The sequence below is a fragment of the Pleurodeles waltl genome, chromosome 5 (assembly GCF_031143425.1).
Source record: "Pleurodeles waltl isolate 20211129_DDA chromosome 5, aPleWal1.hap1.20221129, whole genome shotgun sequence".
Taxonomy (NCBI): Eukaryota; Metazoa; Chordata; class Amphibia; order Caudata; family Salamandridae; genus Pleurodeles; species Pleurodeles waltl.
This window is the reverse complement of record NC_090444.1, coordinates 1,218,314,401-1,218,341,002: the sequence shown is the minus strand read 5'-3', so window position 1 is coordinate 1,218,341,002 and position 26,602 is coordinate 1,218,314,401.

Sequence of the window (26,602 nt, the reverse complement as noted above, 5' to 3'; positions counted from 1 at the left end):
GCTGCGATCTTCGACCGCCTACCGCAACGGTGTACAACGCCAGCACAGTTACCTCACATCCCATTGTCCAAGTTTAGAGGTCCGGCAGCCGCCATTTCAGGGGCCCACATGGCCTAATTTGCCAATGCGTCACACATACCTAGGCCTAGTCTCAACACACATACAGGCCACATTTTGTGTATGATTGGTGTTCTGTGTAGACTGTGGGTACATACCACTGAGTTTTTTTACTCTGTGCTCGCTGTTGTCCTTCATAGGCACCATCCGCTGGGACATGTGAGGAGATGGCGGAATCCTCCGGTGTACCGACCGCTGGAGGACCTGTCGACAATGGAGGAAAGAAAATTGATTATTACCTACAGGTTTGACTGTGCCACAATCCAGGAACTGTGTACACAGTTGGAGCCTGACCTGATGTCAGCAATCCGCCATCCCACAGGAATCCCCCCTCAAGTGCAGGTGCTATCAGTGCTCCATTTCCTTGCAGGTGGGTCTTTTCAAACAACTTTGGCCATGGCAACAGGGATGTCCCAGCCTATGTTTTCTAACGTATTGTCCAGAGTGTTGTCTGCCCTGCTGAAACACATGCGGAGCTACATCGTTTTCCCTCAGGAGGAGGATTTGCCTATAGTGAAAGGTGACTTCTGTGCTCTTGGACATATCCCCAACATCATAGGTGCCATTGATGGGACCCATGTGGCTTTGGTCCCCCCCCCACAGGAGTGAACAGGTGTACAGAAACCGGGAGAGTTATCATTCCATGAATGTACAGATGGTATGTTTGGCAGACCAGTACATCTCCCATGTGAATGCCATGTTCCCTGGCTCAGTGCATGACGCCTACATCCTGCGGAATAGCAGCATCCCTTATGTGATGGGCCAACTCCAGAGGCACCGTGTGTGGCTATTAGGTGACTCTGGTTACCCCAACCTGTCATGGCTACTGACCCCAGTGAGGAATCCCAGGACAAGGGCAGAGGAACGCTACAATGAGGCCCATGGGCGAACTAGGAGGGTGATCGAGTGGACCTTCGGCCTCCTGAAGGCCAGGTTCAGGTGTCTGCATATGACAGGTGGAACCCTATTCTACTCACCAAAGAAGGTGTGCCAGATCATCGTGGGCTGCTGTATGCTTCACAACTTGGCTTTGTGACGACAGGTGCCTTTTCAGCAGGAGGATGGTCCAGATGGCGGTGTCATGGCAGCTGTGGAGCCTGTGGACAGTGATGAGGATGAAGCAGAGGAAGAAGACATGCAGAACAGGAACTCAGTGATTCGGCAATATTTCCAGTGAAACACAGGTGAGAATACATTCCTGCCTACTACATGTACTTTTACACTTCTACCTCTATCCTGTCCGTCGTTTTCACCCAGTGAATGGTCACTGAGTTGTCACTTTCCCTTACGGTTTCACAGGTGTGGGTTCTAACGTGTCTCATCTGCTTAGATTCCTCATGCACTAGAGCTGTGTGACATAGGTATGTTGACGTTACTATTTCAAGAACATTTTGTCACTGTAATTGCAAATACACAATTTTGAAATCACAGACAGACTCCAGATCTTTTGGTGCTTTTGGTGTGTTTATTTAAATACAGAATATTGAAGGGGGAATTTGAATGGTGAGGGGTGATGGCGGAGGAGTGTCCATGGCAGAGTCCAGTCTATTAGTCTCACAGGTGCATTGCCCATATGGGCATAGGAAGTGGAGCTGCGGCAGTTTCAATATGGACAGGGTGACAAAGTGGCACAGTGGGATGACAATCAGGGTGGTCTCATTTCTTGGTGGGGGTCTTGGCATCGTGCTCTGTCTCAGGGACCGTTTGCGTGGTGGTTCTCCGTCTGCAGGGGGTGGGGTGCTGGTGTGGTGGTCCTGTGGCGGTGCCTCCTGTCCACTAGCGCCGGTGGAAGTGGTGGGCAGTTCATCGTCCATGCTAGTGTCAGTGCCTCGTGGAGAGTGGATTCCCTTGGCCTGTCCGCCCTCTGTCGTACAGCAGCCCTCCCAGTTCCCCTGTGTTCCTGGACCTCCGTCCCCTGGACCGTGTGCCCACTGCCACTGCACCCAGGTCCCTGATGTTGTTGGGGTGGTGGGTTATCCTGGGTTCCCTGTAGTGGTGGACACACAGCTGATTGACGTGTCCTGGGAATGGAGGTATGGGCCCGCTGGGTGGGTGCTGTGCTGGTGTTTCCTGAGGGGGAAGGTCTGTGGTGGCCTGTGCCCGTGTGAGGGGAACCAACTGTCCCGAGGTCCCCGATGGTCCGGGCTGGTCTTCTAGATCCAGGTGGACAGAGGTGCTGTCATCACTGTGGGCCTCTTCTGTGGGTGGAGTGGACACGTCAGGACCCTCCTGTCTGGTGACGTTGGGTAGTGGTCCTGCAGGGGTAGAAAGGCATGATTATTGCATCTGTGTGTGGCATGGTGTGCAATGGGTGGGTGACTGTGTACCCCAGTGCTGGCATTCCTGTGTGTGAGCTTGTGTGATGATGGTTTAGGGGGGTGTATGGGTATGTGCAGTGGGCATGCTTTAGTGATGGGTGTCCATGCGTTGTTGTTGCATGCAGGGCTTGGTGTTGGGATGTGTGGTTTGTGATATTGGTACATTTGTGAGGAGTTGGAGTGATAGGGGTGAGGGCGAGGGTGGGGGTATGTGATGGCATGCAGGTAGGGTGGGGGATGTAATAGTTAAGATTTGACTTACCAGAGTCCATTCCTCCACTGACTCCTGCGAGGCCCTCAGGATGCAGAATCGCCAAGACCTGCTCCTCCCATGTTGTTAGTTGTGGGTGGGGAGGTGGGGGTCCGCCACCAGTCCGCTGAACCGCCTGGTGGTGTCGTGAGACCACGGAATGCACTTTCCCCCATAGGTCGTTCAACCTTTTGCTGATGTCCTCCCGATTTCTTGGGTGTTGTCCCACTGCGTTGACCCTGTCGACTATTCTTCGCCATAGCTCCATCTTCCTTGCAATTGACGTGTGCTGCACCTGGGATCCAAATAGCTGCGGCTCTACCCGGACGATTTCCTCCACCATGACCGTGAGCTCCTCCTCCGAGAACCTGGGGTGTCTTTGCCGTGCTAAGGGGTGGTGTAGGTGATGTGTGGGGTGGTGTGTGTGGTGATAAGTGTGGTGATATGTAGTGGTGTGTTGTGTGAGGTGCGTGGAAGTTGTGTGGGTGATGGTATTGTGAGGCTGTGGATGTTAGTTTGTTGATGGTGGTGTCTCTCTCTGGCCTTCGGTCGTGAATTGTGGTCGTAGGGGTTTGTAGGTGATGTGGGTGTGTGTTTTATATTGTATTGGGTGTGTGGGAGTGGTGTGTGTATGTGTATCAGGTGTGTGTATTTCAAATCGTCCAATGTGGCTGTGTTTTGTAAGAGTGTGTATATTTTGAGCGCAGCAGTGTGTACCGCCAATGGAATACCACGGTTGAAAGACCGCTGCATGGATTCGTGTGTCGTGATAGTGTGGGAGTATTTCTGTTGGCTTGACGGTGTCGGTTTTGTTTTCGCCAGTTTATCACTGACCTTTGGTGTAGCGGACTTGTGTGGGTGTCTGAATTTTGGCAGATTCCGAGATGTGGGTCATAATAGCTGTGGCGGAATTCCGCGGCCGAGGCGGTATGTTGGCGGTCTTCTGCATGGCGGTAAGCGGCTTTTACCACCAATGTTGTAATGACCCCCTTTGTTTGCTTTTAAAAGAGTTAAGACATTTTATATCGCTTTTCAGTGATATCTCAACATTTACTTATTGAATCTTTTAGTGTTTGGACCAGCATTTATCCAGATAAATATTATATATTTTTCTAAACACTGTGTGGTGTAACTTTGTGTGCTATATGGTGTTATTGTATGATTTATTGCACAAATACTTTACACATTGCCTTCTTAGTTAAGCCTGACTGCTCAGTGCCAAGCTACCAGATGGAGGGCACAGGATAATTTGGATTGTGCGTGACTTACCCTGACTAGAGTAAGGGTCCTTGCTTAGACAGGGGGTAAACCTGACTACCAACCAAAGACCCCATTTCTAGCAACAACATATACAGCTATGGCTGTAGGTTTGCCACAAAGTAATTGTAATTACAAAGCAAACTGTCATGATTTTCAGCTGGTTATTGTGTTCAATACATGAAATAGTAGGAATGCAGGCAGAGTGTGTCAATCACAGTACGTAGCAAAGATGTACACATGTCAGACATATGTGTAGTCCACACACAAGTCATCCATACACTGAAGATCAACATATGGAGACATTTGTCGCATAACATTTGCCAATTTGCAAGCATCAGACATCATCAACAGTCCCTGAACTGTGAATGTCGCTTAAAATGTGATGCTCTGTAAGGCAACTGCACACAGCACATAACTGAACACAAATCACAATCACATACTATGACGTTTGCATAGTACTGACTGCAATACATATGTGGATACACTGTTGTCACACATCCAGACATATGCATGATGCTTATACATTTGCATGCTATTGATTCTGAAACACACACATTTGTGTAACCCAACAATCACACACAAATCACATTGTACAATAGACTACCACGTGTGGCCATACACAAAATGCCATACTGCAGCCCAGCACATCCAATTAGTATGTTGCTACAGGGTGCATACATCAACAAATCTCAAAATCACAAAATCACGATTAGAGTAAAAAAAAATGACACAAATGCGTTAAATATATCCGCATATGCAAACTACATGACCCACGGGCCCTTAGCATATTTTCCACCTTCGCACTCCTCGCAATGCTGATTTACTGTGAAATCGAGGAATAAGGGTAATGCGTCTATGTCAGAAATACTCACGCAAAAAATCAGATGCATCAAAAAAATACATGCATAACAGAAAACGTGACGCAAGGGCACAGGAAGTGATGTAATAAGATATCCTTATACAGGCATAGCACAGTGGCTGTTCTTTCACTTTCTCTTTACAGTCTGTGCTTCTTTTGACAGTGTGGTTGTGTTTTGGAGTAGGTGGTGTCTTCTTGCGATTTAGTCTATCTTGTGCTGTCCCTCCTGTTGTGTTTACTGTTGTATTTTATTGTCATTTGTCCCAGTGTCTGTGAATTTGTTGTGTTTAGTGTATTTTACCTTGTACTGGTGCTGTTGGGTGTCTGTCTGGGTTAGTACTATAGGTGGTATAGTTGGGATATTGAATTTTTGAGCGTTAAGTTTCCTCTCATTATTTCTGTTTCTCCATTGTACTGTATAAACTTTTTTGTACCTGTACCCCAGTGCAATGTCTGGCAGGGGAAGGCTGACCAGAATGGGGGAGGAGGAGCTAGGAGGCTTTATTTGGCTGGTAGCCCACTACCTCCCATTGATGCTAGAGATGAGTGGTGTGTGATCCAGGGCTACCGTATGGAGCAAAGGTGGCTGAGTTGGGGAAAGGTTCTCCACCACCTGAAGAGGGTGTAACACACCAGTCGCAATGACCATTAGCTGAAGCATCGTTGGGCTGACCTTGTGGGCAGGGAGCAGGATCTTCTGGACCATCTTGGTGTGGTGATTGGAAGGCCTGTTGGTGAGTACCCCATTGGCTAAGTAATTACTTTTCAAAGCACTTGAATGCCAGTAGCAGATGTGTTGGTGTGCTACATGCAATGCTTGTGGACAGGTTGCATGCACCCAGAATGAAGTGTCACTGTGCCAGTATAGGCATGGGCTTAACATATCCTAACATTTAACCAATGCAAGTCAGAAGTTCGGATAGTCATGCACATCCATCACTAAGTCACACATTTCATAGGCCATGGCAACATCTGTGCCCCAGCATTTTGTCATGTATGATAAGGTTAAACACTGCCAGCATACCATTTGTGAGTGGATTGTGATAACTAAGTAACCACAATCCATATATGTGCAATAATTTCAGAGTTTCACATACATCAGCCCTGCCATTATGTTTGCAAAGGGGGAGTACCCGACTTAGAGGGCACTGACAATGGGCCATTTGATGCCATCAGCAATTGTGATACATCAGTCATGGATTACTCAATGCATGCGAATTGAAGACTAACTATTTAGCCGCTTGTCCTCCACAAAGTTCCTCTGTGCCTTGCAGGACAAGCCAGAATACATGAATCAGTTGTCTTGCAGAGCACAAGGGTCGTGTCATTTATCTCTCACCCAACTCCCCTCATACCATAGAGCTCGATCTTCTACAGATTGGCCACACATGGTAGTTGCAGGTTGTATCACTGCAAGAGTCTCAGGCCCAGTGTAAGGGTGCAGATGTATGGCTCTCATACAACAGAGTGACAGTTTCTTTGTGAATATGCGGTGGTGTGTCTACTGCACTGTCCACAACCTGGATAAATACCTCACTCTTCTGAAACAGTACATACTGCCATATGTTGTTCACTAGTAGTTACAGTGATGCAATACTAACCATGGTTTTCCATCCATATATTTCATGTGGACCTCCCCGCTACACCATAGGTGAAGTGGCAAGATATGAGGACCCGGATGTATCCAGTAAGTGGAATTTTGTCTGTCCTGTGTAGTGTTGAAGTGTTTAGTGTGAGTGAGTCATGAGTTCAGCACCCAATGCTAAGAGTGATGAGCTGTTAAATTATCAGAAAACAGAGATGGATGGATGGTGATAATGTGTCACATTTAAGTGGTTCCCCATGCACGAGCAGAGAGTCATATCTTGTGAGGTTTCTGGCGCTCAATGGCCAGCATTGTGTAAACAAGGTGATGACAAGCCACATGTAACTTCTTATGTGACTTAGATGTGCACTGGTGTGTATGTAATAGCACTGGAATACACCGTCATTTACACAACACAGCGATGCACCATTTTCTTGACAAATTGGGGCATCCCTGAATTGTGATGAACATGGAGGAATGTGTGGGCATTTGTCCACCAGCATGGTGCCAATAATCTTGCAGTCCACCCACGTGACAACTAAATGGAATGTGATAGGCATGCATGCATGTCAAGTACAATCGTGTGCTGGCATGGTTATGGGTGTGTGAGGAATGGTATTGACTGATCAGGTATTGATGAGTGTCTACACCTGGACACATGAATGTAGAAATGAGAGACCTATGGATACCAGCTTCATATTTTGTCATCACCTAAATTATGGTCCACACCCTTACTCCTTGTATGAGTGGGCATGCATTGGTGGATGACCTGGACAGCTGAGATGTTGATCTGCATGGTCATACCCCCTGGGGCACAAGGAGTGGTATCCACAAATGTGTAGGTAGATGTGATGCTCCCTGTATAGGTGACAGTCCTTTTGATCAGGCTTGTATGTGTACCTATCAACACTGAACCCTTATGATAAACAACATCATCCCATACTCACAATAACAGCATCAAGTTTCAGGTGATGTATGTTTGAAAATGTAACACTTAGGAAGAGGAATAGTGGCCCTGATCAATGTGAATTTGACTCTGCCTTAGCATTGTCACACACGGTGCAAAGTCTAAGCACATCTGAATTTGTTTGTTACCTAAGCTTGTAGTGGATGGCTATGGTGTAAGGGAAATGGTGCTAAGGCAGCATAGTCATTTCATCCATCGGGGCCATTGCATCATCTGGATTTTGAGTAGGAGTGCATGTGGTATTTGATGTTGATAGTAAGCTGATTTACTATGCATACTCCACACAGTGTTGACACTGATGGTTGCCTGTCTTATTTTTACAACTTCCAACATGAACAGTGGCCAACTCTGTGTGTTTCAGAAGAGAGCAGTGCGCTATAGGCTCATTTTGGCAGTGGAATCTGGGTTCAGGAGGATGGCACGCCTCTATCACTCGGAGCGATACACTAGTGAGTTGCAGGTATTCAGCCAAGAGGGACCCACGCTGTCCACACAGGCTGAACCAAGCACAACTGCTATGCAGGGGCCCACATTAACATTGCTCCAGCTGCTGCACCCATAAGTACCATGACACAGCCAACCACATCAGCTGCCATCGACATGAGTGCCATACAAGATCTTCAGAGGGATATACAACTGTTCTCCAAAAGTTGGACTCCACTGAGCAGGAGGAGGGCAAGAAGAGCAAAGCCCTCAAGAATATTAATAATAGGCTCAAAAGGGCCAACCTCTGAATGATATTATGTCACTCCTCCCAACTTGACTCCCCTCCCTTCTCTTTTTCTACTTTTTTTGTGTGTTTTAGGGGGTTAGTTGTAGGTTAGAATAGGTTAGTGGGTTAGTTAGGATAAGTAGGTTTGGGGGTGGGTTTACTACTTTTTATATTTTACTGGGTGGGTGGGTGTGTGAGGGGTGATGTTGGGGCTTCTATATGTTTATACAAATATAAAAAAGAAAAATACAAAAAATATATATTTGTTTAGTTATTGTTGGTAAATGTGTAGTTTAGTGTATGTTGTTCTGCATGTGTCCTGTGATATGAGGGGAGGGAGGGTGAATGTTTAGAGCTTGTACTTAAATGTGTAAGGTAAGTGTGGCATAGAGAAGTTAGGGTCTGTTGTGGGTTATATATGGTTAGGATAGGTGTTAATTACTATTGTTTAATTGATTGATTTATCGTAATATATGTTATTGGGTACTCCCTTACTTCATGTGTCATATGCTTGGGTCTCAGGGTCTTCCCATGGATATACAGTGCAAATTGTGTGTTGTCCTGGGGACTCCGTCCTGCATCCAAATCCCTCTTTTAACATTTTTAACACCTCCTTATGACTGAGCTGTCATATTGGGAGCTACAAAACATCTACTTAGCTGTGTGCCTGCCATCCAGTGTTCCCACCACTTTGCAACATTTGTGTCTCTTTTTGATGCTATTGTGGGCAGAAATGGTGCATTTCCGCTTTGCGACGTGTTTCCTCCGTTAACGTCATTTTGCCTTATGAAAAGGCGCAATAATTAACGTGGAAAAAAATTACTCTAAACATTTTTTAGCGCCGCCCAGCGTCAAAGTATAAATTTGACGCCCGAGTGGTGTTAAAAAATGACACTAGTCAGCGCTAACCTTTTTGATGCAAAACTGAGTCTGAGTCTTCATGGCTTCTTGAATAATCAGCCCAAACATGTGCCAAAGAGTACAATTAGGAAGCGCTGACTGAGCACCTTGATAGCTCAGACTGGATAACATAATATTCATTGTAATATAAACTTAACTTACCTCGGAGAGTCAGCAGCACTGCTATTAAAATAAATCTTGCATTGTGGAACACACACAACAAATAAAGAACTGTTTACTCAACAAGCCCGACAGCTCAATGCACTTCAAGTCCTGCACGCTGTCCAGTGTGTCCACCCAACAGTGTGCCAACTGCTACGGAGTGTGCTGGACCCCAGTGTGCTGATGCACCAACTGGTGCATCCTCCCCTAAAGAAGTTAATGCTTCTGAAGGGTGTAACCACTCCCAGGCCTGCTGCCTGCTGCCAGCATGGAGGGGAGATGGTGCTGCACAAAAAAACAACAAAGGTTCTACCACCTCTGTCTCTGGAAAAATGGGGTGGGGCACTGACATCCACAAGGTAAGTGGCTAGCAGAAGCACCGGCGCTGCCACTCCCTCTGACACCCTGCTTTGCCATGGTGCTGGGTGGAAAAAAGAAATAGAAGGAAGGAAGAAAGAAAAAATAAAGAAGTAAAGGGAAAAGCTAAATAAAATAAAGCACTCAAAAAGTCAGGAAAACCCACACAAAATTACAGAAGCATAAAATACAAAAACACAAAAACACACACTGATGAAATAAAGGAAAATTAGGGGTGGATAATTTAGAAACTTATGGGATTTAAAAGATAGAGGGTGGATTAAAGTTATGTCCCCTACTTTGCTCAGAGAGACAGAGAAAACAAAATGCCAGTTCCATGTGAACCGCATGGTGCCATTCACGTGATATTTTCAATGCGAGAACACACATCGTGCCCCTGAATATGAAAAATGTAGCGTGAAATGGCGTGCTGAGCAATTACCCCTTCTGGTGGAATTCCACAGAGCTCATGAAGTTCTTTAACCACTTCCCCAGATTCCACGTAGTGGAACTCCTGGATCTCCGACCATTCCTCCCCAACACTAAACATATCATTTTAGTTTGTATATTTTCACACCAAAGTGTAGAACAAACTAAATACTGGTTTTGTGGACTTAAGGTGTACTTACATGCATGTAAAAAATTGCTGGCCTATACATAGCATATGCTGACATGGTCTGTCACTAACTGTGTAGCGCACTCAGGAGTGGTATTATTGAGCAGGTTATATTGTCCCCTATTGTTTTTGCTCTACTGGAATTCAAGAACCAAAAACTGATTGATGTAGTTGTGGGTTACAAAGCAATGGCAAAACTATAAAAGACTGGCAAAGACATACAGTAATGTCAGATTGCATTGAATCACTGCACAGTGCTAAAAAAGATTTATGTACTTTGTATTTTTAGTACTCTCTCAATTTTAAAATAGCTAAGATCTGTAAATATTAGCACAAAAGAGGAATCAAGAAAAAGATAATTCACTTTTCAGGAGCAGCGAGTAGCATAGTTGACTGATGTGTCGAACAGTAGAGGAAGATGTTATAGAGTGAAGTAGAGTGTTTTAGAATGGAATAAGGTAAAGTAGAGTTACATAGAGTGAAGTATCATCCAGTGGAGAGTCTTAGAGTGCAGTGGAGGAGAGTTTCATATAGTGGAGTGATGTATTGTAGAGAGAGGTTGAGGGGCATGTCCTCAAGTGCCATACAGTGCAGTACAGTGACATAAAGTAGATGCACATAGAGTGACGTAAAGTGGTATAGAGTGTAGTGCAGTGGGGTAGTGTGAAGTGGAGTAAAGTGTCATAAAGTGGAGTGGCATGTTGTAGACTATAGTGATGTGGAGTGCAGTAGAGTGGAGTGGTGTAGCATACAGTCATGTAAAGTGTCATAGATTGAATTACTAAGTTTTTCAGTAGAGTTTAGAAGAGGGCTGTACAGTATTGGAAAGTGATTTAGACTACAATAGTGTAGAGTGGTATACAATCTAGTTGTTTTTTGTAGAGTGGAATGGTGTATAGTACAGTACAGTGTTATAGAGTGTAGTTCAGTGGATTGGCATACAGTGTTATAGAGTGCAAGGCACTGAGTGACATAGAGTGCAGTGGCATAGAGTTAGTAGGGTAAAGTGGAGAACTGTTTCAGAGTAGAGTTGAGTAAAGTGTGCTCAGTGGTATACAAAGAGGCATGTACAGTGCTGTATTTATGGACTAGAGTATCACAGAGTAGAGTGGAGCAGAGTGTTGCACAGCGGCATAAAGTATAGTACAGAGTTGTACAGCAGAGTGAAGAGGTATAGACAGGACTAAATTGTAAAACAATGGCATACTGCATATTAGAGTGTTATGGAGTGTTGTTGCATAGAGTAAGATAGTGTGTGAAACAGTGGAGCTGCATAGCGTCAATTGTTGTTTAGTAAGGTAGATTGACGGAAAGTTGCATAGGGTGGAGTGGTGTAAAATAGTGGGGGGTAAATTACAGTAGAGTGCATTGGTGTGTCTTAATCTAGAGTGGCATGGAGTGGAATGTACTGGTGTAGTGTATGTATTAAAAATGTATAAATTGGAGTGGGGTCTCGTATAGTAGAGTAGGGTGCTGTGTTGTATAGAAAAGTGTCTTATAGTGGAACGCAGTGTTGTACACTGGAGTGTAAAGACTAGAGTGGAGTATAGAGTTGGACAGTGGAGTGTATAGGGATAAACTGGAGTATAATGCCATTGATTGCCAAGAAATATGGTAGACTTTTATAGAGTGAAGTTATATAGAGTAGAGAAGAGTGTCATACAATGGAGCGGCATAGAGTGGAGTGGCGTACACTGTAGTGGCATAGAATGGATTACGGTAAAGTGGAGTAGCATAAAATGGAATAGCATACAATGGAATATGGTACAGTGTAATGTAGAAGATAGAACTGGTATAGAGTGGAATGGAGTAGAGTGGAGTGGTGTACAATTGAACAGAGTAAAGTGGAGTACTGTACAGCTGATTAGCATAGGGTGGGGTGGCATACATTAAAGTGGCGTACCGGAGAATCATGGAATCTTATAAATTGGAGGTTGTCTCATACAGTACATTGGAGTGCTATGTCCTACAATGTTGGAAACTGTTGTAGAGTGGAGTAGAGTGTTGCACAACAGAGTGTACGAACATAGAGTCAAGTGCACATTTGAACAGTGAAGTGCTTGGAGATAGTCAAGTAGAGTGGCATACAGTGTTGTAGAGTTTTGTAGAGTAGAGTTATATAGAGTGGAGGAGAGTACACTGGAGTGGTATAGAGTGGAGAAGCATACACTAGATGTGGCATAAAGTGGAATAGCATAGAGTGGAGTAGCATAGACAGAAGTGGCATACAGTAGAGCGGCATAGAGTGTAATAGCTTGTAGTCTTGTAGTGTACAGTAGAGTGGTGTAAAGTGTAGTAGCATATAGTGTAGTAGCATTCATTGGAATAACATACAGCTGTGGTAAGGCATTCTTTAGCTAGTATATGAGCACATTATTTTAGCCTTTTTTATTTTAGGCCTGCAGCTTATGCCCTTTTACCTAGATACATGGCATTTTATTATTTTAGCAAAGGCTTTGTTTAGTGAAGACCTATTATTTTATCAGTTGTTCCTCCACGCAGAATTCTGTTATTCTTTTCTTGCACAAAATATTCACTCTGTGTATTCTCCAAGGTTGGGTATGATAAGCATATTAGTTATTGCCTGCACAAAGCATTCATCATGTCCCCAAACTTTATACACAAAAATATAAGTGTAATGCAAATGTTAAATACTGCCCCAGCAAGGGCTGCACCAGTGAAAACACATATGGTCGTGGCAGGCATTAATCCTGAAACAGTATATTGGATCATGGGTAAGGTATCCACCAAATGTTAACAAATTCCGTTTTGATTAGCACAAAAAATAAGCACTTTAGAAGCAGTGTTGCCCCATATGGAACCCGAGGAATAAACAGAGTTCTCACAATGTGCTTGCCATTTGGGATGGTTCCCTCAGTTGATAACTGCACCACATGGGGTTCAATATTTACTGCACGCTATACTACCACAAATGGTACACCAGCACTTGTGAATCTTCCAGAAGTGTTGAAACAAATTCAAGATGAATATGGGGCTGCCCCGGCCCTTGATTTGGGGATGCAATTAATGGGCAACTTTATTGCAGTATCTTTAATAATATTAAGTAACCTTAAAAGGGAAGCAGTAGCTCTGGCAGTCTGCATGTGGCTGTGGGATATTCCTGTACAGGGCCAGGAGTGCGAGCTGCTGAATATTTTCATTGAAACTTATTCAAGTAAATGTCGGGATAGTTTGGGGGCCAGGCCGAGTAAACCACAACTACAAGGTAAATCCAATAAAGATTCTGCCAAGCAAGCAGAGGGTTCTAAAAAAAACTGGGATAACTAAAAACAAATAAAGATAATGTGAAACAAAGAAGATAATCTCCACAGCACTCCGACGTCATCACCGACTAAGGTCCATTTTGCAGTTAGGTTTGACATTACAAGTCCTAAAATGTGGTTGCCGACCATGGTAATACGTTAGCTCAAAAGACCTGCTTGCCACATTTAATCTAACTCAACAGCAGCAAATAAAGGCTAAGAAAAAATAAACTTATGTCATGCTTAACATCAAAAAGTTGGAAAAGCTGTCTTTTACCATGGTGGAAATACCATCTGTTGTGTTGGTAATTCATGGGGTCATCAATCTGCTCTTTTCAACACTGCAATTCACATTGTGTTTGAAGCACATTCGAGTAGGCAGATATAAAAGTCTAGGAGATAATTGCTTCCACTAAGTTTGGGAGCTGCGCTTCTCGTTCAAATGTTTCAATGGCATGAAAGAGGTCTTTCTTAGCGGAAGCAAGTACGAGACTTCTGTGAGCCGTTCAATGATTTGTAAACAGCTGTCCTTGCACGGAGCAGGTAATGCTTCGGTTGCCAATTTAGCATGTCTTCTGAAGGGAGTTCCTGTCTCTCTAATTTGTCCAGCATTCCAGGTGCTCTTGAATGGGAGTTATGTGGTTCCGTACAAAGAGAACTATTGTGGAATGCGTGCCAGAATTGCCTACGTAGTTTTGGCCTACAAAATTGTCACCTGTTGCGATAATGTGCTTTTTCCCTCCATGGGACAGATGAAAGTAGCAGAAATTTGGCCTCATGTTACTACTTCTAATGTAAATTTTGCCAAACTAAACAGACTAAAGGCTCTTTTATTCCAAAAATACCTAGTGCTTACATCTTCCCGCAAGACCTATGGTCTTCAGGTGGCACGGTCATCTGCAAAGATACAGTTCCTTTTAATTACTAATTGTCCAAGACATTTCAGTGAATTAATTAGATACATTTTTACCACATACAACACAGCTGGGATTGTGTACTTATTAAAGGCTGTTGGTTCCGGTTTTGTCAGCACCTTCTCCTCTATATTTGGCATTATACATTCAGCCATACACTCTATTTTCACAGGTATTTTAGGGGCATTTCCTATGTCTTTGGCATTAATTGGTGGCATTATGCTGTTGCTATTCTTCTTTCACAATGGCTGTTGCATCTCAAGAAAGAGGACTAATGGCGCTTCCACCAGCCCAACTGTGTTGTGATTGCATGATGTAGTATTTTGGAGCACCACTCCTGGAAAAAACTGATGTTAACTGATCTCTCTGCTGAAGTGGGCCTTTCCTGGATTCCATTACCTTTGATGAAACTAGCGACTTTTTAAAAGACCATGATTATTTTTAAATTGCTGACGTTTGGCTTTATAAGTTTTTAAATTCTAAAATGACCAGTTTTCATTTGGCCTGCATTTTGGTCTGTTGCTTTGTCAACATAAACATTTCATTTTATAGTTTTTAGCTTGTTTTAAAATATGATCCATGCAAATACGATTATTCTGCTGTAGGCTTTATTAGGGACCTTTACACTTTTAAACATCAATAGGGAAGGGGTTGCAATGTTGCTTTAGCAGGTATGCAAGCACATTATTTTAGCCTTTTTTTAGCTAAGGCCTGCAGCTTGTGTCCTTTCATACAGTTACATGCCATTTTATTATTTTTGCAAAGGCTTCATTTAGTGGAGATGTTTTTATTATTTTATCAGTTGTTGCTCCACACAAAATTCTGTTATTCTTTTCTTGCATGCATATTCACTCTGTGCTTTCTCCAAGTCTGACTAGGATAAGCTTATTAGTTTTTGCCTGTGCAAAGCGTTTGTGTCCCTAACTTTTATACACAGAAATGTACACATATACACATGTTGTCACATCAGGGAAGTTTCTCACAACATCTGATCTTTTATTATAAAACACCTTACTGCCCCTTTACGTTAGAGGGGATTTCCAGCCAGTTACTACAATAGACTGCATGCCGACTATGCAGCATATGCCTAGATCTGATGCCTCCCCTACCTATATGTGGGAAGACTCTCAGTAGACCAGCAGACCTCTTCTTTACCTACAACCACAGGTATGGAGGATGGGTTCCTTCCAGGAGGCCTAATAGGCAGATTAGGGTTTACACTGCCATGCTCTTGTACAGAATATTAGTAGTGCAGGTAGGGATTCAAGAACCATTATTTTAACAGTGTGCTAGGACTTTTCATATGTTTCACTTTCCTTGTCACTGTTATGCTTCTATTATGTTTTATCATCTTCATAATTGCAATACATGCATTTTTACATAGAATGAAGTTGATTCAATAAAACTTATTGAACCTAGTCCTGCTTCTGTTTGTCCTTTGCCTGTATGGACGTGTGTAACTGAGAGAAAGGAGTATGATCAGTTCCACTGCAATTTCCCCAAGAAATCCAAGAAGTCTTGCAAAGGGCTGCCATAAATCACCTTTATTCTTGAGTACTGGTAAGGTGCTGCTAGCCAGCTGAAAGGGTTGGGCCATCAGTTATCTCATGGTGCAGGATCAGAATCAGTCCCCCGCGGTCAGTGGTGCTGCCGCCCAAATCCAGCAGTCTTGTTACCATAACAAGAGTCTCTCCACAACACAGCTAAGTGGTTTCGATTGGAATAGTGAGTTGTGGGGTAGGTTGGGGGGACCGGCATTCAGTGGAGTGGGGTTCAGTGGAAAACAGAACAGTAGAGAGGCAAAGACTGAAGTGGGGAACAGTGTAATAGTATATAATGGAGTGGCGTACAGTAGAATAGTGTAGACTGCAATAGTGTTGAGTAGAGTAGCGTACAGTACAGTGGCACACAGTGCAGTGGCATAGAGTGATGTAGTATAAAGTGGAGTGGCACAGAATAGAATGGTTTAGGGAGGAGTAGAGTCCAATGGACTAGTGTAGAATGAAGTGGAGTAGAGTGGAGTGGTGTACAATGGAGTAGCATAGAGTGTGGTAGCATATAGTAGAGTGGCATACAGTGGAATAGCGTAGTGTGGAGTGGGGCAGAGTGGAGAGGCATATACTGGAGTGGCGTAGATTAGAGTAGCATACAGTGGAGTAGCATACAGTGGAGTGGCATCCAGTGGAATAGCATACAGTGTAGTTGCATCAGTGAAATTGGGTAGAGTGGAAAATCATATACTGGAGTAGCATATATCAGAATGGCATAAGGTGCAGTGGTACACTGAAGAGGCATCGAGTGGAGTTGCATACAGTGTATTAAGGTAGAGTGGACTGGAAGAGCGTGGAGTTGTGTACAATGTAATACCGTAAAGTGGAGTGGCTTAGAGCAGAGTCTTGTACAGTACAGTGGGGTTGACTGTAATAGTGCTTAGTTGAGTATATTGAACCAGTGTATAATGGAGTGGTTTCGACAGGAGTGGCATACAGTGGTGGGGGTAGAGTATAATAGCAGACAGTGAAGTGGAATACATTGGATTGGAATCCAATCAAATAGTATACAATGAAGTGGTGTAGGGTAGAATACCACCCACTTCAGTGGCGTAGTGTGTAGAAGCTTCTGTGGAATGGTGTGCAGTGGACTAGCATACAGTGGAGTGTTGTAGAGTGGAGGGGCATACAGTGGAATAAAGTAGAATGGAGTGGCGTACAGTAGAATTCCATATAGTGGAACAGCATGCAGTGGAGTAGTATCCAGTGAAGTAGTGTGCTGTGGAGTAAGAGAGACAGGAGTGGCATACAGTGGCGTTGTATACAGAGTGGAGTGGTGTAGACTGGAGAAGCATATGGAGGAGTGGCTACAGTGACATGCAGGCAGATGAATGTGAAATTTAACAGCAAGGTACGCTATGGTGTGCAGCATAACTCAAAATAGTGACTTGTGCTGCCTTGCGTTTCTCAAGAATAACCAATCAATGCGAAGTCTCTTATGGTGGCCTTGCATTACTTTGTAAATCTGACTTAAATGTTGCATTGCACATGCAACACCATGAGTGATGCAAGAGTACCGCGATCCAATAATACATGTAGTCCTTAGTCATATTATGGGCCATAGTATACTGTGATACCTTTGTAGTAGACTGTGGTACACGACGATGAAAAGCCAGTATTTAATTGGGTAATGGATGTCTTTAGAAAATGAAAAGTCAGCTGTATTGTTTTTACTTCACTCTTTCAGTGTTCAGTGTTAGGGCCTTAGATTTATGTAAGTAGTAGGTCCCTAACTATTATCACTTTATTTGAGTGGTAATAGGAAGGGAAATTTAGTAATATTTTTATAAATATTTTAAAATAAGTTTACAGTCATGTACCATGGTAGTTTCACAAACCTTTGTGACATTCCGCAAAAGTACCACAGTGATAGATTCTTTAAGTTTAAATGCATTATTACTAAAAATAAACTTATCCTTCTTAACAGCAGTACAGAAAAAGCATCATCTCTGCACCATAATGTATAATCATGCCAACATTAATGTAAAGCCATTCAGGTGTTTCCATGCTATGTCATCCACAGTAGTGCACAGAAAATGCAATGGTGGAAAAACACATTTTGGGACCCCCTTTTATCTTTGCACTCTCTTGAGTATTCACCACAAATATTTACATCAAAAATTGTAGAAAATGCTATAGGTCTAGAAAGTTTTGTGGAGATTCGTCAAACAGGTAGAAATGTATGAGGGAGCTAATATCCGAGGAATTCCTATCTTTGGGAATACTAACTATAACTACAGAGTGACAATCAGATTTAATGTGATTTCATTCTTTTGTGTCTATTTATTTGTTATGTGCTTGTTAATTGGTTTACATGATCATGTGATCATAAATGTGTCTTTTAGTTGTTCATGTAGTAATTCTGAAATTTTACATCTATAGTCTAGTTTATTTTTGGGCTTCCTTGCTACTTTTAGTGGGATTGTGCTACTAATGAAGCCCAAAGTGAATCAAAGCCAATGATTGTTGTTATAAAAATGAAGACTCTTTTTTCCCTAATGGCGCGTTATCATGTCCTCCATATATTAGTTTAGGTAGTTCATTGCTAGGTCATTTTTTTATTTTGTTCCACAGGAGTATGCAAAGAAGATGTTTTTTGTTTGGCTTGTTAAGCACAGTTTTATTTTGTAAGCCAGAGTGCATGCAAAGAAAACTTATGTAGAGTATGATGTGTTCTATTTATTTGTTTGTTTATAGATTTCTATTAGCATGTGATCATAAATGGGTCTTTCAGTTGTTCATTTAGTGAATTTGAAACTTAACACATGTGGTGTAGTTCATTCTTCAGGCTGTCTTGCTACATTTAGTAGTATTGTGCTACATATGAAGGCCAAAGCAAATGAAAGGCAATCATTGTTACAGTTATAAAAAGTAATATTGTTATTTTTTTCCAAGTTGCCAATTAAATTGTTCTCCAAATAGTAGTTTGTGTGGCTCACTAATAAGGCAACATTTAATTTTATTGTACAGGAGTGCATAGAAATGATGGCTTTTGTTTGACTTGTTGGGTCAGTTTTATTTTGTGAGCCAGACAGCATGCAAAGAAAACTTATTTAGATCAAGATGTATTCAGTTGGTTATGTTTTTGTTTATAGCTTTCTATTATCATGTGACCATAAATGGTTCTCTTAGTTGTTAATGTAGCAAATCTAAAACTATACATAAGCAGTTTAATTTATGTTTTGGGCTTACTAGCTAATTTTAGTAGAATTGGGCTACAAGGTATTACTAAATTGAAAAATCTTATAACTTGAGAAATACTTATGCTACTTACCTGCAGTACCCAAAAGGACCATCTGTGCACCCTAATGTCTAGTGCTGCCAAATTTCAGCAAAATTAAACTGCCCACTTACTCACTACATGAAATATAACAGTCTATGTAAAATGCATTGGATTTCAATCCTGTTTTGGGACCCCCCTTTTTTTCACTATAACTTTAGAAGTTTTAAAGTTTGTGTAGTTTAAACTTGGTTTGTATAGGGAAAATATGTTTCTAAAGCATACCTAAGCTTTAACCTTCATTATTTTCATTGAATATTTGTGTGTGTGTGTGTGTGCGTGTGAGTGTCTGTGTATATATATATATATATATATATATATATATATATATATATATATATATATTTGTGTGTATGTGCCTGTATATGTAAATATATATGGGGTTCACTTACATGATATATACTGACCACTTCATTGCAAAGGCGTATGTGGTAAAGGCATATGCATGGTGAACGCTTGCATGATAAATGCAATGCATGGTTAAGGGAATGCGTGGTAAAGGCATGCATGGTAAAAGCATTAATTGCAACGTTATATATCCAAACTATCCATATTATACAAAATGTACTTGGCAGGTATTATACATGAGGATATGCCTTAAGGAACAAAGTGTGTAGACACAATGCACATCAGTTTCAATGCTCTGGCAAGACATATTTAGCTCATACTACTTTCCTATTAGCATACGCATGCATAAAACTGTAACCACTGAAACAAAATAAACTGTGAAGTATACAAAAGCCTATAGTGTGGAATTACGCAAGATTTCTTTCAGAAGCTGTTGCTGAGCAGATCAGCCTGGTGCCCATGAAGATAGCAGATCTTCTTTAGTGCTCAGCAGCATTCCATGTCTGAAGACCAACTGTAGCGCTCTCTGCAGTCACATAAAAGATCTATCAGCTTGGAGATAGCAGAGGAGGTGTAGTGGAAGCTGCAATCACCAACAGCATCAAATTGCAATATGGAGGCAGAAGAAGAGCCCTTGTTAGATGAAAAATCATGAAGGGTAAGCCCATGTTGCACTGGGTTCTGCCCCAGCAGTACACCTGAATTTTTTGCTTTTTTGGTCCCCCGGTTTGTGGACTTTTCTGTGTGGGTGAGCCTCACTACCGGTGCATCATCCACAGTAATCACCTGGCAAACTGACCGTGTGTGTTTTTGCCAATGCCTACCTTTTAAGAAATTACCACTGTGACACGGAAAGGGTAAAGGGCACTTGGCTGGGTACAGGTGAATGCATGTGCACACATGTGTGCACATATGTGCGGGCCGCCTGTGGAAGGCTACTGTTGTGTGTAGCCCGGTAACAGCTCACAGATTGCTTGGCACAATGTGGACTCTGCAGGTATAGGTATTTACCTGGCATAGGCCTCATGGGGACAGTGTACACTATTTGGGAAGGTCAGTATGCTTTACTGTTTTATCTATAGTGACACTCCATACACCTAGGGAGGGAACTGCCTTAGAGTGTAGTGTTCCTTCTCCTTGGCCTAGAGAGACCATTGACACCTTGAAGTAAAGTATAACCTGTGCAGGAAAATCAAAATTGCCACTTCCAAAATAATAACAGTACATCTTGTGGGCCATTCAGACTATTAGGGGCATATTTATACTCCGTTTGCGCCGGAATTGCGACTTTTATTTGATGCAATTCCGACGCAAAACTAACTCCATATTTATACTTTGGCGTTAGACGCGTCTAGCGCCAAAGTCCATGGAGTTTGCGTCATTTTTTAGCGTGGACACCTACTTTGCGTTACTGATATGCAAGGTAGGCGTTCACGTCTAAAAAAGTGACTCCGAGGCATGTGCGCCGTATTTACACTCCCGGGCAAAAATCACGCCCGGGAGTGGGCGGGTCAAAAAAAATGACGTACGGCCGCTTTTGTGCCGTTTTTTAGCGCCTGCAAAAGGCAGGCGTTAAGGGACCTGTGGGCTCTGAAGGAGCCCAGAGGTGCCCTCCCATGCCCCCAGGGACGCCCCCTGTCACCCTTGCCCACCCCAGGAGGACACCCAAGGCTGGAGGGACCCATCCCAGGGACATTAAGGTAAGTTCAGGTAAGTCTTTTTTATTTTTTTATTTTTGTGGCATAGGGGGGCCTGATTTGTGCCCTCCTACATGCCACTATGCTCAATGACCATGCCCAGGGGACAGAAGTCCCCTGGGCATGGCCATTGGGCAAGGGGGCATGACTCCTGTCTTTGCTAAGACAGGAGTCATTTCTATGGGGGTTGGGAGTGAAAAAAAATGGCGCAAATCGGGTTGAGGCGAAAAATTTGACTCAACCTTACTTGCCCCATTTCTTGACGCCCAAGCCCCATATCCCCCTACGCCGGCGCTGCCTGGTGTACGTCGTTTTTTTCCACGCACACCAGGCAGCGCCGGCGGCTAACGCTGGCTAACGTCATTGATTAAATACGGCGCCCGCATGGTGCTTCAGAATGGCGTTAGCCGGCGCAAATTTTTTTGACGCAAAACTGCGTTCGCGCAGTTTTGCGTCAAAAAGTATAAATATGGGCCTTAATGTTTTCCAGGTTCAGCTCAGGAGCAGAGCCCATGCCTGTCATCACCCTGATGTGTCCAATAATTTTCTCCAGCAGCAGGAACAAAGGCCGCCCCACACAAAAGGAGCAGTTAGCACTACTTCTCCTTGCTCCCGAGGAGGAAAAGCGATGGAGCAGAATGCTTTGTATGAATCACCCAGCTATCACACTGCACCAAGGATCGGCCTGCCCATGCCTCCTGAAAAAAGGAGAGTGCCCAGACAATTGGAGCCAAACCACTGGGGAGACACCTTTAAAATTCTAGTGTGTTGGTCCCTGGTAGTGTTCTCAGTGAGGGGTGGAACTTAGACCCCAGAAGCTGATGTGACCAGTGACTCCTTGTTGACACCATTTTGGAATGTCCTAACATGCTGTGCAGGAGGGTTGGGACGGGGTGGAGAGGTGATGTGACACCCCAGAATTGGTTGGGTAGCCTGCCTTTTGGAAACTTCCTCACACCCTTTATAAACTCTTGCACAAAAGGAAGTCTCTCTTACCTGCAAACATTCTGCCTGCTTCGCTGCTGGATCCTGGGACTGCCATGGAGAACTGGAACGAGGAACCCACAACCCCACTCAGGAACCAGGATTCTGTCACGTTGACCCCAGGATCTGTGGGTCTTACCCAGAGCAAGTGAAGCTGGCCCCATTTCTCCCCCTGAGGATCAGTTGGAGGAACCCCTGGACTTTTCTGCACCCACCAACAAAGCCCAAAGGAAAACTGCAGAGGAACCAGGGAGATCATGGTTTGGAAGACTACACTACTTTGGAGGTCAGAAGGGTTGCTGCAGCTGCCCTGGTGGATAGATCTCACCAATGGGAGTAAAATGAGCCCAGAACTGCCCAAATCAGCCCCAGTTATGACATTTTTATGTTTGGCGATTGTTAGACTTGACATCCTTGGCGTGGTTTCCCCTACCTTTTGTCTCTGTATCTAGGTTGTTGATGTGTGCTGGACTCTGTTTTTGCTGTTTTTGTTATTCTGGGCACTTTACCACTGCCCCCAAGTGACTAAAGTGCAAGTGTTCCTATGTAAAATATATGTGTAATTGGATTTAAATTATTAGCATATTTGATTTACTGGTAAGTCCCTAGTACAGTGCACTAGAGGTGTTCAGGGCCTGTAAATCAAATGCTACTAGTGGGCCTGCAGCACTGCTTGTGCCACCCACTGTAAAGATGGCTCAGACCTGCCACAGCAGTGTCTGTGTGTGCAGTTTTGAACTGCCAATTCAACATTCCACTTGCCAGGCCTAAACCTTCCCTTTTTTTACATGTAAAGCAGGCTCTAGGTAGCCCCATGGGCAGGTTGCAGTGTATGTTAAAAGTGGTACATGTAACTCTGTGTTTTCATATGTCCTGACAGTGAAATACTGCCAAATTCGTTTTTCACTGTTGCAAGGCCATTCTCTCTTAGGTTAACATGGGGGATACCTATAAATATGATTGAAGTGTGTATTCCCTTTGGGAGCAGATGGACATGTGGAGTTTGGGGTCTCTGAACTCACAATTTAAAAATACATCTTTTAGTAGCGTTGGTTTTGAGATTATGTGTTTGAAAATGCCACTTTTAGAAAGTAGGCATGTTCTTGCTTATACCATTCTGTGACTCTGCCTGTTTGTGGGTTCCCTGTCTGGGTTAGTTTGACAGTTGGGCTGTTTGCACCTTTCTCTAGACAGTGACACAAAGGGAGCTGTGGTGTCACCTGCATATCCTGATGAGCCATCTGTGGTAGAAGGGAGGGGAGGAGTGGTCACTTACACCTGAAAGGACTTTGCCTGCCCTCACACGATACAGTTTCCAACCCCCTGGTGTGTGACTGGGGCTTGGCCTGGGCAAGGCAGGATCTCACAAACAAGAGAGACTTTCCTTTGAAGTAGGCCTACTTCAAAGGCCAAAATGAGTATAAGAAGAGCACCCAACCCCCTGAAAGATTAGATCATTTCTGGAAATCAAGAGGAACCTCTGCCAATGAGAAGAGCTGAAGAGCTGAGGAGAAGTGCTGCCCTGCCTGTGACTGTGCTTTGTGGAGCTATCCTGCAGTTGCTGCTCCTGCCTGAGAAAGGGGACAAAGACTGGACTTTGTGGTGCATTCTTGCTTGTGAAGAAATCTCCAAGGGCTTGACCTGAGCTTGCCTCCTGTTGTTGAAGTCTCGGGGCCATCAAAGACTTCCCCTGCCAGCATCTGGACTCTCTGCTGAGACTCCTGCCCTGCCAAGTGGTGTCCTATCCAGTTCCTGAGCCCTTGAAAGGTGAAGCTGGCAGTCCAAGACTGAAAATCCATGCACTTTTTTCGACGCACCTTCCGAGATGCGGCTAACAAATGACGCGCCACCGGCTTTGCAGCTGAAATCTACACTCCACCTGCATCACGGCTGGAAGATCGATGCAACGCGGCTGGAGAAATGACGTGGAACACCTGCTAAAGGAGGCTGATAATGACGCAAACCCCACGCAGCACGGCTTTGTGATACCGTGCAACTGTTTTCTCAACGCAGCATCGCTGGACACGGAAAAAGAACGCAAAGCCTGCCCAGACCTGAGGGTGCCTTTCCCGATCGACGCATCACTCTCCTGCATAGTGGAAAAATGATGCACGCTAACCCGACCGGAGTAGGAACGACAAAAGGTCTAGCTTGTGAGTAAGAAATTGATGCCTTGCTGGCCTTTTCCGACGCACACTTTCCTGTGCGGTGTTATTTTGACACAACCTAGGTACTTTGTCACGCTAACATTGTTACCACTGTTTTCTAAAGGATTTAAGACTCTTTTTGCTTTTTAATTCATAACTTGACTTGTGTATGGTGGATTTTTGTTGTTTTGGTCTTGTTTAGTTTAGATAAATATTACCTATTTTTCTAAACCTGGGTTGTATCATTTTGTATTGTTTTCACTGAGTTGCTGTGTGTGGTGGTACAAATACTTTACACCTAGACTCTGAAGTTAAGCCTGCCTGCTTGTGCCAAGCTACCAAGGGGGTGAGTGGGGGCTAGCTAAAGTTGATTCTCCTTTACCCTGATTAGAGTGAGGGTCCTTGCTTGGACAGGGGTTAACCTGACTGCAAACCAAAGACTCCATTTCTAACAGCGATCTTTGACCTAATTCCTCCATCAAAGCACTTGGGGTTCTGCCACCATTTCAGCAATTTCCTCCGGGGTGGACCAGGGCCCGAGGGTCGGTGCAAGCAAGCTGTGGGCTAACTGTTGGGGTACAGGGCATGCATTGGGCCCCATCCCAGTGCTCGTATCCCGCCCGGGGACCCCATCCCCTGGGTGAAATTATTGTGTAGTATTTAGTAGAGTGTGAGTAATAAATGTACTTCTCCTTTTCTAAAGAAAAAGTACTAACTGGACAATCATTTATTGAGTATTATTAGGCGCACCAGTGATTGGTGATTCCTAGCCCACACCACCTCCATTGAGTAGGCATTAGACTGCTCTGCTTTGCTACTGTGTGAGAGTCAAGCACTACAATGGGGTGTTTGTTTCCTACTGAGGATAATTGAGGAACTATTACTTGTGCTGGTCACACAACTAATGACCCAGTTTCCAACAGCCCATGTCAACAAGAGATGATAGGAGAAGAGGTGAGGCCCCGGTCCAGGTAACCATGCTAGATGTAGTGAGGGAGTGACCAACCACCCTGGAGATCCTGTGAACATATGACAAAGAACTACATAAATGAGTCAGGTGGTGTTCATTTTAAGTCAATCCCACTGAATACTGATTTACATGGTAATCCAAGGCTGATTTTTTAAACTTTTATTTTATTCAGTATTTAAAAAATGCATATGGTTGTTGCATGTATTGCTGGATAATCAAATGCAGTCATCACACCGGTTGTTACAAGACAGCCAGAGATCATTAGCAGTTGGATTATAATACTGCAACATTGAGGAGGAACGCCACTTGCTGAAAACTTACACAGCAACAGAGTCAGGGTCGAGAAACACAACATCAATTATATGTATCTAAAAACATTTTAACATCTATATAAAATCATAATCCAACACACATTATGATTATGCCAAAGAAGAGGACTCCGGCGTCACCTAAGACTTGTTCTCTCGGCATGCCCCCTAGTAACCATGGGAAATGACTATACAGTACTGTAACCTCTTCTGTTGCGTCCTTTCTGCAGTTGTCGGGTTCTGTATTAGTGTGACTGTAACGGTAGGCTCTGTGTGGCCCCCAAACAGCATGTGGTGCACAGCACACAAGAAGCAGCTCCCTGTAAGTGTCCAAGTTTGTGTTGATCCAAGGCTGAATTAGAACCACACAGATCTAGCTCACTTAAACAAGTGGGTGAAACTGAGATCCAAAGGACAGGGGTATCAGTAGGGGGACTGCATAGAAAAAATGAAAGTGCCAAGCAATATCCAATTTCTAAAAGGTAAGAATGAGCTGGGGACAAGCACTCAAGAGAACTGAGACCTGGTTTTGATCACAACATGCACCAGTTTTCTGGCCAGTGAACAATGCTGATCACATCAGTATATCACACTTTATAAGATAGTTGTTGGAACTTACTAAGTGAGAGAATAATCCTTCTCTTCAAAATGTACAGTGGACACACAGACACTGGCCAGTGGCTCCTAAGAAGTAAAGAAGAACCCATATCCCTGAAATCTGTGACCAGCTCTCAACAAAGTATGAAACTAGACAGAGGGCGGACAACTCAACGAGCAGATCCAAATGGCACTGCATTCTTTCTACCAATGTATCAACAGCATGCAGAATGCGACAGACCTAGGACGAGACAACATAACTATTCAGCAGATTGACCGTAAAGCACCCAAATGCAATGGCAAAGTTAGCCATTCAATTTATTTTAATTGAAGCGATTTTGGGAAAACCTTCTAAGCTCACAGCTGACCCAGGTACTTCTTCCTAGGAGACTTATCGAAAAACCATATTGAATAAACTGGCACCCCTAAGATGTCAATGGC